The 13,713-nt window shown below is 40.8% G+C and overlaps 1 long non-coding RNA gene across 3 annotated transcripts; it reads left to right on the forward strand.

Moving 5' to 3' along the window:
* The first annotated feature begins 424 nt into the window (after positions 1-424).
* On the forward strand, positions 425-5,593 carry LOC119884875. 3 transcript variants are annotated; one of them, XR_005441102.1, is made up of 5 exons: positions 425-457; positions 1,022-1,136; positions 5,148-5,243; positions 5,365-5,374; positions 5,519-5,593. It is a non-coding gene; the product is annotated as an uncharacterized LOC119884875 (long non-coding RNA). The 3 variants fall into 3 exon arrangements; XR_005441101.1 differs by having other exon boundaries at positions 5,365-5,368; XR_005441100.1 differs by lacking the exon at positions 5,365-5,374.
* The last annotated feature ends 8,120 nt before the right edge of the window (positions 5,594-13,713 follow it).

The raw sequence follows: 13,713 nt of genomic DNA on the forward strand, positions 1-13,713 counted from the left end.
GATGGGTTGGGTTGTTTTAGATGTCTAAACAGTGTCACATTTCTCATGTCTCATCTGATACCACTGTAGACATTTTCGTTATGACCTTCAGTGAATGGTTTTACTTACCTAACCCCCTAATCATGTTGCAACCATTTGATTTCCAATATATTAGGAATAAACCAACTGAAAAATCCATTTTATATGAACATAATCCAGGTGACTATATTTACACCACATATATTATTCTTGAAATGTGTCTTTTTAAATTCAAAATACTGTAGTTTGATATATTTCACAGGACATAATTCATTAAGGATACGGTCTGCTTATGTAACTGTGGTCCTGCTTTGTGTCAGGCAGACCCAAAATTGCAGCCCATCTCCCCCAGGACCAGTACCAATCGAGTGTTGAAGCATAATCATCGGAAGTGAGGGAGAGGACCATTTACATCAGCAGCTAACAAAAAAATGTCACAGTGGGTTGATTTTTTTTGTTTTCACTTTATTATACAGGGCAGCCAATATATTTGAATTGGCAAATCATTTTCAGTGAACTTGCTTGTATTATATGTAGCAGTGGCTCCATGTAATACAATGTGGCATTATGTAATCTAAACACACACAAAAAAATTATGCGTATGTATGTTTATTTAGAAAATAATGAATTAGTATTTGTGGATTTATTCACAAATACTTGAGGGAAACTCATGTGAAAAATGAGACTAGACAGCTGTTCAAACTGTGATAGGTTTACATTGAATTGTAACAAAGTTTCTATTTGTATTCCAAACTGAAATGCTGAAAAGCTGTCCTGCTCTGTGATTTCTCCTCTATACCTCACATGGTAAAATAACCTTGCAGTAACTAGATTGCATTACTGAACATATCAACAGATTACAAATAGCATTTTTAAGGAAATATTCCTGCAAAAATAATTTCTATATACATTTTTTTCTGTAGCAATTCTGCTCAGAAAACCTCAAACATAACTACACAGAATTATGGGATAGCACTGACCAACTCCTTGCTTCCTGCTCCAGATCCCCTCTAGGAATTCCACTCAGAGGGGAAATGCCTTGCTAGCATCCAGCCCCGCCCGGCTCCTCTCAGCTGGGAGACGTCTGCCTGCCTCATACCCTTTCATCACTGCCAGAGGTACTTCATGATAACAGGCTTTAACTCCGTCACTGATTGAATTCAGGTAGAAAGGCTCATTTCCAGGGCATTGATCACTTCCTTAATGAACAGACACCACGGAGCCTTTCCTATCAAGACTCCTAGCTTTGCTTTTATAGCAGTAAAACTCAGTCAAACAAAGAAAAGATAACCTGGTTTAGAGTATAACTGCCTTCACTTAATATCAAGGAAGCGTTCCCATCAGGAGCAACGGTAGATTAAATGAGCATTGGCTTACGTCAGTGACTTGACTTTCAGGAGACAGGAAATTACCTTGTGATCTTTTCTTCTACCTTTTTACAAGGCAAATTGATTTTTACAACATGAAAACAAACACAAGACGATGATTTACTAGCTGCCTGAGTGGCTGGTAGAGCTGGAAAAAAAAAAAGAATTATGCCAATCAACAATTTACCAGCAATTCATAGATCAAAGCTGACCCGTCACTACTCTGGCAATGCTGCAGTTACCAGTGAGTTACCACTTAGATGGTCTTCTCAGATCAAGCTTATAATTTATGACTCAGAATAAGACCAGAAGTGCTTTTCTCATTTAGACCTACGTGTGATTATTAGAATCTGTGTCAGAGGGAGATGGGATGACGAAAAAGAAGGTAAACTAGCACAAATGGAAGTTACATGGAAAAGGAAGCAATGTACTCAGTGATAATAAAAGATAAAATGTGTCTTTGGACTCTCTGATATGAGTCATGATCATCTTTAGCATATTCCTGGAGATATTTTGTAATAAAGAGTTAACTTATTTTACATTTACCTGATGCTTTTTTTATCCAAAGCGACTTACAATTGACTTACAATTGCTACACTTGTCAGAGGTCACCTCTGGAGCAACTAGGGGTTAAGTGTCTTGCTCAGGGACACATTGGTGGATGAGTCACAGTGGGGGATTGAACCCGGGTCTCTCACACCATAGGCATATTATCCATTGCGCCATCGCCCCCCATTTTGTTCAATTTTCAAAATAAATTCAATCATATAGTCTCTAGACTATATGAAACTATGAGTGAGCATGCCTGGATTTGTTCAGGCTGTGTAGGTGAAGAGCCAAGAAGTGATCGTATCAAAAAGGCAATTTGAGGAAAACTGGGGAAGTGCAATGTGTGTTATGGATGCATTTCTCACAAATGGACGCTCAGTCAAGACCCCCCCCTTGGCATCGCTTTTTAACACCCAGGTTACGTCTTTATCAATATTTCTTGATGTGTAGGGCTCCATAGTCAAGTTGTGATTATTCCATCCATCCATCCATCGTCAACTGCTTATCCCGCGTACAGGGTTGCGGGGGGCTGGAGCCAATCCCAGCTGACATTGGGCGAAAGGCGGGGTACACCCTGGACAGGTCGCCAGTCCATCGCAGGAAATTATTATTATTATTATTAAATATGCATCATCTGGTTAGACTTTCAAAATAAAACTAGTGGTTAATGTTGTGAAAGTTGAAATTTGGTTAGGTTTAGGCAAGACAACTTCTTGGTTAGTGTAAACCACACGCTGCTTCATACACAAGTGCCAGAACAAACTGGACCAGAGGCTACTATATCAATATAGGAATATAAAGTTTATTTGTTACATCAAAACAAAAGAAAAACACAATTCAGGACTAGACTGCGTTACCAGGGAAACTGATGTAGAATTGAGCACCAACAAATTATAACCAAACTGATAAACAAATAAGGAAATAACCCACACACTCAAACCAATTAAACCAAATACTATGGAAAAACACTATCTGCATGCTACACACTAATTACACAAAACACCCATGCAAAATGGTTACTCTGTCTTTCAGTTTCCCCCTTTAACACAGCCAGAAACACAAAATATGGCCCATTCAAGGATCTAGTGTGAGCACAATAAAACTAACCGGTGGGAAAAAACAGTGGTTGGCTCTCCTAATAACTTCTATTTGAAACAAGACAAACAAAACACAGTAAGATACAAAAACACTTTAAAAGAAACATTTCATGAAACATAAGCAAATGTAACAATTATCATACCTTGTTTGACTTAGAAACACATTCCCCTCCCGCCGTTGAAGGCATGCAGGTGACTGGGATCTATATTTTCAAATATTCCTGTTACATTCATATAAAAAAGGCTAAAATCTTGTTTAAAACCATCTTACACATACCTGTGCTTTAGCTGATGTGTTTGGACAATCACTCCAAGCTTTGGACCCTCACCACCACGAAGTCTAATAAATAACAGGTTTTTTAACAATTCTTCAACTTCTCTTTAATAAAATAAACTACAAATTATTCTAAGATCTAGTTCTGGAAATGCATTATTAGCCTTAGATTTTTACACATTTTTAAAAGTAAAACCTATTTAAAAATAGAGCCTACCCAATCAAGAACCAAACAAAGGCTGGCCTCAGCTGCTCCCTCAGGTGTGTGACTGCAGAAAGAAAGGACCAGGTGATCTTCCCTTCCCTATTTATAGACTCTGCCCCTTTACCTGGGTCCTAGTGCTAAACCCCTGTTGCCTTCCCCATCACATTAGGTTTAGGAAACATCATCGCTTATACTTATGTATGTGACTTAACTTACCTAACTTAGGTTACAAAAGTTACGTTACTTATCTAACTTAAACACAGGGAAAATGAATACTGGTCTTCTTCATGAAAGTCCGGTTTCTGGCCCAACTAGAGGTCGACTGATATGGTTTTTTTCACGCCGATACCGATCTTTTGAAATCCGGGTCGGCCGATGGCCGATTAATGCTGACGATTTAATTTGGCCGATATTTGCTTGGTTTTTAACCTCTATTTGCACCGAACTGAAGCACAGAAATCCGCGTTGATATTCGGTGCGGTAGATAACGGTCGTTAAGGTTCCAGTGCCGTATTAGCACCGGGTCTGTCTGTAGCTACCCGTTAGCAAAGCAAAGCCAGTCTGTTACTAGCCTATAGTGCGTTGGTCTCTTTTTTATTACTTATTTCTCTGCATTGAGTGACAACCCTCTCAAATATAAGACACACAAACAGAACAAATAAGTCTCAGATTAACTCTGTAATTGCAAAATTATTGCTTACTTATTGTGACATGATAGCAACTCTTCTGTGATAATGCAACTTCAACTACGATCCAAATTAGCCAAATGTCATGTGTCTTATTCAGGTTTTTTCTCAAAGTTGGCAGTAACATATCAAAAGTTTTTAATTAAATATAAAGGAATAATAAGAATTGAATCCTTACCGTTAGCTCCTTAGGCACTGGATGAGGTCTGCTGCTCACTCGGCTGGAAAATGACTCTAGCGTCAGCGCGCGTCAAACACATGTTCCACGACAACACTAGGCTGCCCACAGATGCGCCTGTCTAATAATCGGCTTGATATACTTGGATATTGGCCGATGCCGATTATGTTAAAAAATGCCAAAAATCGGCCGATTAATCGGTCGACCTCTAGGCCCTACCATCTCAACTGTCTCCTTACTTGGACTTTACTGGTATATATCCTACACCTACCTTTACCTTCCCCCATTGCGTTTCAATCTAATGCCAAGGGGTCTTAACAGTGCATCCATATGTGAAAACCTGGGAGTGACAATGGGTTGGCCTTCAAAGCAGCTGTTAAAGTAACATTTCTGCCTTTTCTCATCTTTTTTCTTATTCAGTTTTTAAAGTTGCAAAATGTCAAAAAAGTCAAAGCCCTTACTTTTCAATTCTCCAAGACCGACACCAAACCTTCACCTCAAACCAAGAATCTGGGCAAAGAATTGAATGGGCACAAAGATAAGCTTTTTAGTAGTCTCATTGTGCACATAGATGGACTTTTACCTCCACATCTGGACTCTTTGTGTTACTGGTCCTTTCTGCCTGCTTCAAACCAAAGGGAGTTGTCTTCCCACTGTGCTTCTGTAGAAACAGAAATGACTATGCAAGGGTATTCCCTCAAGACATTTAATTCTGATTCTCTGCTGCTGCATAATGTTTCTGTGTGTCTCTGTTTCTATCATTTCTTTCTCAGTGACTCAGGAATGAGATTTACATTTCACCAGGATGACTCATCGGGGCTTTGATCGCTCACTCAATAAGTGTCACAAAGTATTGGTCCAAAGAAAAGGTCAGTCTTTCTGACATTCACACTCTATGTATTTTTGCTCTTTTTATTGCTCTCTTGTTTTGTTTCTTAGTCACTTTAACAGCTACTAATTAAAATTGGGCAATTCTCTCCTCATTTACAGCGCGGTGTGTGTGTGTGAGTTTAAAAACATTTTTTATTCAGATTCAGTATTATTAACAGAGGTTTAAAGTCAGTGTTTATCGTGACATTTTGTTTTACATAAGACATTCCTGTTAGTTTTATTTCATTTAAAAACCACAAAATTTGCCTCAAAGTCTGTACAGCACACACCATCGATCCTGTTGTGGTGGCAGCCCGGCTGACGGTGAGTGTCCTGGTTTTTTCTCCTTTTTATCAGTTTTTCTGCCTGTTCTTTGCCTGCCTCCCTGTGTTTTCTCCCCTGTGTGCTCTCTCTCTCCCTCTGCTCCTGAGCCCAGCCAACTACCTGCACCTGCATCTCATCAGCCACCTCGTCAGCCTGCCACACCTGCCAGTAATCACCTCATGACTGCCTGTATTTAAACCCCGGTTCTCCACTCCATCCTCGCTTGATCGTCGTTGCTCCATACCTGGTGCCACTTCCGTGTTCAGGCTTCCATGTTTCTTGTTTTTCTCATTTACCCTGTGCCTTGTCGCTGTCTTCCCTAACCTTGTCTCTCTGTCTGTTTCCCTCCCAGGTACACTCACCCTCGCCCTCCGTTCGGCTGGGCTCATCCACTGGCCCACTCCTCCTCGGACTTCCCTGTTTCCCCGCCTCTCCTCGCTTCCTCGGCCCCTATGTTCCCCGGTTCCCTGGTCCCCTGACTCCTTGGTTCCCCGTGGCTGTACTTCCCCGACGTCCTCCTCTCCCTCCACTCCAGTCCCTCTCACCCTTTTTCCCTCAATAAACCTCCTTCCTTCAGAGTGCTGCATTTGGGTCCTCTCTGTCCACACACCACACCTCGTAACAGATCCTTCAATATTATTATGTACTGTGCATTTACACGTTCCAATCTGTAGAGATTTGTCAATTAACATCCACTCGTCACGTAACGCCTAATCCAAGGAGTTAACCTTGCTGTGGACAAAGAAGATGAATAACCTATTGATTAGGGTGAGCAGATCAATAGTGGTGGATCAATGGATATACAAATAGTTTCTTTGATGTTGAAGGAGGACTGTGTCCTGTGCACTAATTGACCCTTCGTTAAGCAACGCCCCCTTAGTTACTGTTGCTAACTGTCAGACCTGTCAGACTTTTATCGCAGATGGGTAGGTCTCTATTTACAATTACATTCATTAAAAAGCAGAACAGTGGGTTTATATGGGCCTATTCAGTAGTAAGTTAGCTAACTAACATTACATTAGAAACAATCTACAGCCTACATTTTTCTGGATTTGTTTTAGGTTTTGGAAAGTAAATAAATCGTACTTCTCCTTTCAAACTCTCTGGGTAGCGACTGTAATTATTACAAGTGCCCCAGCAACAGCATTTGGCCAGATCATTGGAAAAATAGAGCAATAAAAGCTAGAAAACTACGCATTTTACATTAGAGTCAATGGAACGCAGCCATTAAAGTGTCAGCAAGTCCTATACTGTGCTGTGATTGGTCAGCTGTGTATTTGGGGCATGGCTTAGCAACAGAGATGCTCACAAGTCTTTGAGCTAGAGTCCAAGTCAAGTCTCAAGTCTCTGACCAAGAGTCCAAGTCAAGTCTCAAGTCTCTCGTGGTTATTACGAATGCTGTATCACCTGCTGCGTTCAATCCAGGTTGCTAATAAAACTGCATGGCTATAAGGAATTCTGTAACTGTAACCTGTTTTTCATTTACAGAGCACAACCATGTAATGTGCAATGCAATTATTGACAGCTTATTAAATACTGTAAGTCAACACACTCCCCAGACTCTTAAACCCAGTGTAACATTAACTAAATAAAACTGTGATGTTGCATAATCAACAATAAACCTGTAACCTGTTTTTAACTTACAGAGCACAACCATGTAGCCTAATGTACAATGCGTCTACAATTACTGACAGCTTATTAAATACTGTAAGTCAACACACTCCCCAGACTTTCAAACCCAGTGTAAGTTATAACTAAATAAAACTGTAAAGTTACATAGTCAACAATAAAGCTGTAACCAGTTTTTAACTTACAGAGCACAACCTGTGCAATGCAATTAATGACAGCTTATAAACTACTGTAAGTCAACACATCCTCCTGACTCTCAAATCAATAAACTGTAACCCGTTTTTAACTTACAGAGCGCAACCATAATGTGCAATGCAATCACTGACAGCTAAGTCAACAATCCACTAGACTCTCAAACCAGTGTAACTTTATAACTAAATAAAACTCTAAGGTTACATGATCAACAATAAACCTGTTACCTCTTTCTAGCCAACGGTAATAATTAACGTGATGGCAGCCAGCGGGACGTAAATAATTATGTTAATCGACCACCACAAGTTTGGCAAGTAAACAAACGCTCATTCATCTTTTCATAACGAATGACAGTCGGGGTAAACCTCTCATCGGTCGTGGCTGAAGCAAGAAGCAAGCTAACGTTAGATGGCCAATGCTGAGCTAAACATGTTTACTTACCACAGGTTACTAACCTATTTGCGTTCAGCGCGTCTTTGTTTGGGTCTTGTTTTATGAAGTTTTAAAGCCAAAGTTTATGATGAATGGCACAGCAGCTGCCGGTGTTTGTTGTCCTCTTTCACCTTGCGGCCGCGCGCAGCAGATGCTACGTGTTACGTATGCAGGTTATAGGTAACGGAGAGAGGGAATAACGGCAAGCTCATCAGACGTTTCCTAAAAATAAACATTGTTCACGAGTCCCGCACCTCGAGTCCGAGTCGAGTCTGAAGTCTTTTGAGGACGAGTCTCAAGTCGAGTCTGAAGTCACTGTGCATGCGACTTAAGTCGCACTCGAGTCCCCATCTCTGCTTAGCAAAGGGTCAATTGCAGTCATCATAGAAAAAATACAGAAAAAAGCAAACAGGCAAACTATCATGAACTGATATCACTAATGTTTGAGTGTGTTGTTGATGAACACTATTTCCCACAATGCACACACAAAACTGAAGAGCTACTCAGTAAAATATTTTCAAATTTTAAATGTGTGTTTTAAAGTCGCAGTTTGTTTGACATCAGTTCTTGTTAGAAAAAAACAGTTAAGTCCTGTCAGATAACCTTTACCATTTATAGAAAATATATCATAGCATAGCATATCAGAAGACTAATAGCAAGAAGTGTCAGGTTAAAATGGCCACGTTGAACACCTGCAAGAATTTGATTGGATGGTATTAGTTAGCTGGATGAATGAGCCACTGATTGTGAAGCATGAATGAAGCAGCTGATGCCAGTGAGCTTATGCAAATTGGACTGCAGTTCTGCTTGTATACTATTTGCCAATATAGCACAGTCATTATTTGTATTGAACAAATAGTGTGCATATTACATATTGCATATTTCATATAGTCTCTAGACTATATAAAATATGTACACTCAATAGCCTCTAGTGAAAACCTCCTCAAATAATAGAATGCCAAACATCTGTCATCAAACTGTTGATGAATCTTTCAAAACAAGTGCGCACACACAATCACATTCAGCCCCTGCTCCTTCAGCTTCAGCATGTCTGACCCACATGTCTGCCCTCTTCTGCCCCTCCAGGATTTTGGAGGATTAATGTCTTTTTCTCACTGATGACGGCACAGCAGCTTAATGTCAGTCTGCCTCTGCCCTCATAAACAATTCCTCACACAACCTATGTGAGCCTCCCCAAAACACAGACACGCACATCTCCAACAAATCAGTGAGTCATTGTTAGGGGCTACTTACATGAGTACAGATGACAGTGGGACCAGTCAGTACCTTTAGGGTTTGTTCATATTATGAAGCTTCAAAATAACAAAAATGTTCTTCGTGGTGGTGATTAATAACCTTCACACATAAATATAATTCATATATTTGCTGAGACTGTGGGCATGTTGGGCAATATGTGTGACACAACATTTTCCAAGATCTCTTAGTTTCAAAACTCACTTTCTAGAACATCCTGCAACGAAACAAAAACTGTTTCCTCCCACTGACATTTCAAGACACTCCCAACACCCTGATGTTTTAACTGAACACAGTGTGTCATTGAGATTAGCAGGTACAAACCTCTCACGACAGTTTCATGGTATTAGGCCAACACTTGTGGTGTCTGTTGGTACACACACTATTGGCTTAGTATCAAGGTTGCGAGAGATCAGCCCCGATGTGGTTTAGTTTGGACATTGTCCACTGCCCACATAGCCTGCTCCATCACCTGTGACTCAGTCTTTCATTCATTGATTCATTACTAAAGTATGCATAATCCCATGTTGGCTCAGGTTTTGGGGTTTTATGCTGCAAAGGGCAATGGGTCCCTTTGTGAAACCCAAATCAGGTGAGTAGAGGGGTGGGGTGGAGGCTTTCCAAACATACAACTACATGTTGGTGCTACACAGCTATCGAGATAAAACACGGAGACCGCACTCCGGGCTGCCTGTTTTTTCTGATGCTGGTAGAAATACTTGGTGGTGAAGACAACATTAAGGAAGTTGATGAAAAGAAGACTCTTTTCAGTAACACACGTCTAGTAAACATCTCCAGTGGAATCCTTCTGTTTACCCGAATCCCTGTTCATTATCCTAATCAATGAAACAATGTCAATATGGCAAATGAACAGCAGCGGTGTCATCTTCAGTAATCAGACACAGAGAAAAAGAAGTTAACTTCTGTGTAACTCTGGTTAGGTATATGCATAGCCCACTTTGGCTCTGTCACAACTTAACATTGATCATGTATGATATATCAGTAGTCATGTAGCTGCAGTATGTGAAATGTGACACTGAATTATGAATCAAAACAAAAGTGTCTACAGCAGGAAAGCCGTTAACCCCTTGCATCCATCGACTATAAACAGCTTTCTCCAAAGAGTCTGTCTTTTGTCATGCTTTTTCAGACTATTTCTATTCATATGCTGTAGTACATCATATTTGTTGCATTTTCTTTGGTGTTATGTTTTTCCAGTGCTCCTGAATACTGGGACAGACAAGTTGGCTTCTTTGGACCTCTTTTAGTAGTCTTGAGAGAATCAAAGTGCTGACTGATTTTGTTGCTGATAAATGCTGCTAATTGGCAATCACACTGAAATGAACCATCTTATTTAATCACCATCACTGTGCCTGCTTTGGTGATTGCATTAGTTTTTCACCAGATGTTTACATGATTTTGTACACTCTCTGTGCTTCACTACTGACGGAACAGACAATCTAGATGCGGCCCCTTTCTTTCATTGTCCTCCTCCAGCCCTACACCACTCAAACCCTCCACCCCACCCACAGACCAGTCTTATCAAGAAGTGGCAGCTCCTCGTAATCAAGGCAGTGGGTTATCCAGATAAAATTAGCCCCTCATTCTATCTGATAGCTCTGTGGAAAGGAAGGGAGCGGTGTGAGGGAGAAGAGGGGAGAAATGCGTCCAGCAATAAGGGATGTGTAACCTTCGTGTCCTCTCAAACAACCAAACTCTTTCCTGAGTCAGTTGGTTGAGGTGGCAACCTGGGGACTTACAGCCGATATGAGGAGGAAAAAATAACCAAGAAATTGAGAGTCAAACCTCCCACATCCTTCCCTCCCTCTGTCACTGATTGGAGGAAGTTAGATGGAGACACACAACATATGAGTCACCAGCCCAGCCCCTACCTCAGCTCCTCTGAGAGACTGTTAAAGAATGGCATAGAGAGAGGAAATGTCAGAACCCATCTGACTGCCTGCTAAACCCACCTCCAACTTCAGCGTGCTGCATCACATCATCTTAAACACAACCATCATAATTACAATCTTACAAACACAACAATCAGAACACTGGCCAGTATAATAAATCCACTGTAAATCCACTGTATGTGTATGTGCAGAGGCGATGGTCCACCTGACGATTTAATGACACAGTGCTGGCCCACCCACTCATGCTCTATCATTGAGTATTAATAACATGACATCTGATCACTGACTTTTTATTGAAATGTGGTTTCACTGTGTTAATGGTTCATTAATGATAATGATAATGTGACTAAGATGCTGTAGGTTGTATGACTTGTAATCAGTTAACTTTTTTAAGGCAGGGGCCTTAATGTGACTGATTTTACCAATAACCTTTTTAATGAGTGGCGATTTAATGTCGTCATGGTGTATATGCATGTATGCTCATGTGTGTCTTGCTGTGTATAGCCAAAAAACAAACAAAGAGCCTCAACCTCCTAGAAACATTCACCTTAAAGGAAAAATCCACCTGAAAACATTATGCTGAAAAACAGAAAGGTACTGTTATTTTTCCTATTCTGGGAGGTAACTGGTCAGCCATAGCCAACATTATGTCACATGAAGATATTAGCAGAGCAGCTACAGGGAAGTGAAAGCAGACATCCTCTGTTTTTTGCACTTATTCATCAGCATTGAAAAGTAGCAGCCATTTTACAAACCCTGTCTCCTAGATATTTAAACATTACGTGAATAATTAGTTTGCAGCAACAGGTACGTTTTGATGCCCCCCAGATTACATTTCTTATTAAAGCCTACTCCACCAATTTAGCATTTCAACTCACACTTATTTCATAAACATTCTTCTTCCTGCACCTACATTAGAATGCAACTGGACCACTGACAGGTCAGTCACTGACTGGTAAGCTCACTTCTTTCTAACTCCAAACATTGCATGTGAATATACAGTGGGTACGGAAAGTATTCAGACCCCTTTAAATTTTTCACTCTTTGTTTCATTGCAGCCATTTTCCAAAAATCAAAAAGTTCATTTTATTTCTCAGTAATGTACACTCAGCACCCCATCTTGACAGAAAAAAACTGAAATGTAGAAATTTTTGCAAATGTATTAAAAAAGAAAAACTGAAATATCACATGGTCATAAGTATTCAGACCCTTTGCCGTGACACTCATATTTAACTCAGGTGCTGTCTATTTCTTCTGATCATCCTTGAGATGGTTCTACACCTTCATTTGAGTCCAGCTGTGTTTGATTATACTGATTGGACTTGATTAGGAAAGCCACACACCTGTCTATATAAGACCTTACAGCTCACAGTGCATGTCAGAGCAAATGAGAATCATGAGGTCAAAGGAACTGCCTGAAGAGCTCAGAGACAGAAGTGTGGCAAGGCACAGATCTGGCCAAGGTTACAAAAAAATTTCTGCTGCACTTAAGGTTCCTAAGAGCACAGCGGCCTCCATAATCCTCAAATGGAAGACGTTTGGGACGACCAGAACCCTTCCTAGAGCTGGCCGTCCGGCCAAACTGAGCTATCGGGGGAGAAGAGCCTTGGTGAGAGAGGTAAAGAAGAAGCCAAAGGTCACTGTGGCTGAGCTCCAGAGATGCAGTCGGGAGATGGGAGAAAGTTGTAGTAAGTCAACCATCACTGCAGCAATCCACCAGTCGGGGCTTTATGGCAGAGTGGCCCGACGGAAGCCTCTCCTCAGTGCAAGACACATGAAAGCCCGCATGGAGTTTGCTAAAAAACACCTGAAGGACTCCAAGATGGTGATAAATAAGATCCTCTGGTCTGATGAGACCAAGATAGAACTTTTTGGCCTTAATTCTAAGCGGTATGTGTGGAGAAAACCAGGCACTGCTCATCACCTGTCCAATACAGTCTCAACAGTGAAGCATGGTGGTGGCAGCATCATGCTGTGGGGGTGTTTTTCAGCTGCAGGGACAGGACGACTGGTTGCAATCGAGGGAAAGATGAATGCGGCCAAGTACAGGGATATCCTGGACGAAAACCTTTTCCTGAGTGCTCTGGACTTCAGACTGGGCCGAAGGTTTACCTTCCAACAAGACAATGACCCTAAGCACACCGCTAAAATAACGAAGGAGTGGCTTCACAACAACTCCGTGGCTGTTCTTGAATGGCCCAGCCAGAGCCCTGACTTAAACCCAATTGAGCATCTCTGGAGAGACCTGAAAATGGCTGTCCACCAACGTTTACCATCCAACCTGACAGAACTGGAGAGGATCTGCAAGGAGGAATGGCAGAGGATACCCAAATCCAGATGTGAAAAACTTGTTGCATCTTTCCAAAAACGACTCATGGCTGTATTAGATCAAAAGAGTGCTTCTACTAAATACTGAGCAAAGGGTCTGAATACTTATGACCATGTGATATTTCAGTTTTTCTTTTTTAATACATTTGCAAAAATTTCTACATTTCTGTTTTTTTCTGTCAAGATGGGGTGCTGAGTGTACATTACTGAGAAATAAAATGAACTTTTTTGATTTTTGGAAAATGGCTGCAATGAAACAAAGAGTGAAAAATTTAAAGGGGTCTGAATACTTTCCGTACCCACTGTAAAACAGCAAATGTAATTTCTAGGAGACATTGTTTCACTTTACACTGATAATCAATGATCAAACAGGGGGAAATTCATCACGGAGAGTTCA

Source organism: Micropterus salmoides, unplaced genomic scaffold (assembly GCF_014851395.1).
Source record: "Micropterus salmoides isolate LMB-PRFRI ecotype aquatic unplaced genomic scaffold, ASM1485139v1 Ms_hic_scaffold_3743, whole genome shotgun sequence".
NCBI classification, from domain to species: domain Eukaryota; kingdom Metazoa; phylum Chordata; class Actinopteri; order Centrarchiformes; family Centrarchidae; genus Micropterus; species Micropterus salmoides.